This window comes from Schistocerca serialis, unplaced genomic scaffold (genome assembly GCF_023864345.2).
Source record: "Schistocerca serialis cubense isolate TAMUIC-IGC-003099 unplaced genomic scaffold, iqSchSeri2.2 HiC_scaffold_1112, whole genome shotgun sequence".
In the NCBI taxonomy this organism is placed as follows: Eukaryota; Metazoa; Arthropoda; class Insecta; order Orthoptera; family Acrididae; genus Schistocerca; species Schistocerca serialis.
Genome location: NW_026047307.1, coordinates 35,001 through 37,500, shown reverse-complemented (window position 1 = coordinate 37,500; position 2,500 = coordinate 35,001).

Below are 2,500 nucleotides of genomic sequence, written 5' to 3'. Positions count from 1 at the left end.
GTTGCGCCTTAACCTAACCTATGTTGCGCCTTAACCTAACCTATGTTGCGCCTTAACCTAACCTATGTTGCGCCTTAACCTAACCTATGTTGCGCCTTAACCTAACCTATGTTGCGCCTTAACCTAACCTATGTTGCGCCTTAACCTAACCTATGTTGCGCCTTAACCTAACCTATGTTGCGCCTTAACCTAACCTATGTTGCGCCTTAACCTAACCTATGTTGCGCCTTAACCTAACCTATGTTGCGCCTTAACCCAACCTATGTTGCGCCTTAACCCAACCTATGTTGCGCCTTAACCCAACCTATGTTGCGCCTTAACCCAACCTATGTTGCGCCTTAACCCAACCTATGTTGCGCCTTAACCCAACCTATGTTGCGCCTTAACCCAACCTATGTTGCGCCTTAACCCAACCTATGTTGGGCCTTAACCCAACCTATGTTGGGCCTTAACCCAACCTATGTTGGGCCTTAACCCAACACACGTTGGGCCTTAACCCAACACACGTTGGGCCTTAACCCAACACACGTTGGGCCTTAACCCAACACACGTTGGGCCTTAACCCAACACACGTTGGGCCTTAACCCAACACACGTTGGGCCTTAACCCAACACACGTTGGGCCTTAACCCAACACACGTTGGGCCTTAACCCAACACACGTTGGGCCTTAACCCAACACACGTTGGGCCTTAACCCAACACACGTTGGGCCTTAACCCAACACACGTTGGGCCTTAACCCAACACACGTTGGGCCTTAACCCAACACACGTTGGGCCTTAACCCAACACACGTTGGGCCTTAACCCAACACACGTTGGGCCTTAACCTGCTCTGTAATTGTCATACGACGCGTTAAATTAGTGTAGTGTTGCCTAACTGCAACCCCCGCAATATAGTTTGCTACTCGCACTGCCCGGTCCCCAGTGTATCGCTTCATGTTAAACACCTTGCAGCTATACACTGTAATGTGGATGGCAGCAGGACGTACATGCTCAATGCCCTTTGCAGTTGTTCATTGGCATTTGCAGTTGTTCATTGGCATTCGCATGGCGAAGCACTTAGCCTACGCTGTGGTACGGCCTGTGTCAACTGTCCGCTGATGTTGTACGTCCAAATCACACACTGTACTGCACATTGGTCCTCATGTACTGAATGATACATCGTGGTACATGTGACCGTACAACGACTGCGCCAACAACGGCGAACCATGCGGTCCAAATGTTGTGCACTCAGCTACGTGTCGTCTCCCTATAAGAGCTGGATTGCAGTGTGGTATGCCCTGGATGGCGATCAGCATGAGCCGTCTGTTGATGTAGTGGCGCGTGTTGTCAGACGTAGTCGTCTCTTCTCACACACCGTGATAGCATGGTGCACTGCGTTCCACATCTGCGACATGCGACAGAGGCCGGTTGACAGTCGTTCGCGCAATGGACATCGCATACGTACGGGGGCCACCTTCCACGTGTTCGCGAAGCGTGCACATGTTGTTGCGTGTATGTGGGCAGACATAGTGTGTCGTGACACCTGACACAGGCATGCAACAATCGTTGAATTTGCAAATGGCGATGGACGCCTACGTTTGCTGGTGACGTTACGCAAATGAACAACTGGTAAACCGTTGTGGTGCGGTTGTTCTCGCTAGAGGTGAATCAGTGATGGCGACGATCGGTTGAGCTACCAACCGGTTGTTCCAGCGATACCCACCATGCCCACGAACGTGAATGGCATCTGGGTGTGAAGCGATACGCGGCGGTGGCTGGGTGGGACCGTCCCCGGCCGGTGAGGGGGGGCCTCCCGGCGTGCTGGCCGCGCGGTGCGTGGGCGCACGCGCTACAGCCGGCTGGTGGGGGCGGCCAGTGGCAGGCGCGCCGGCCGACGGAGGCGGCAGGCGGCGCAGCTGCGCGCCGGCGCACCCTGCACGCGGCGCCGTGCGGCCAAAGTAGGTCCTCGCGGGCCCGGTGCGAAGCGCGGTGGACATCTGCAGTGTGCTGGTCCGATTGAGGACTGTGTGCGCTGAGGATGCGCCGCCGCCCGGCGCTCGGCGCCGCGACGCCGTCTGCTGCTCGGTCGCCTCTGCGGTTCTCGCAGGTGGTTTGTATCGCAGCTGTGCGGACGTGTTGGCGCGTGCGCTGTGCTGGGAGAGTTCGCTTCGGCACCCAAGTGGGGCTTTTGTCCTTCTGTGGCGCTGGCGTTGGAGCTGCCGGTCACCGTAGGTGGCGCGTGTTGTCTCCCGCCGGCAATGCCACGACAGCACGCTCCCGGGCCTCTGTCGGCAGCGGCAAGCTCAGTTGGGAGCACGGGTGGTCGCACCTAAAGCGTCTACTCGCCAAACCCCGGGCGATTGCGCCTCTCTCGAACCCGACCAAGTACTTAGGACGGCGCTGCGCGCCGCCGGGACCTGAGAGGGTTTCGAGGTGTATGGTGCAGGGGAGCTCAGCCTCCTCCTGTTTGCAGAATAATTGAGCGGACGCTTGCGTGTTCGCGCGGGCCCCCGGGACA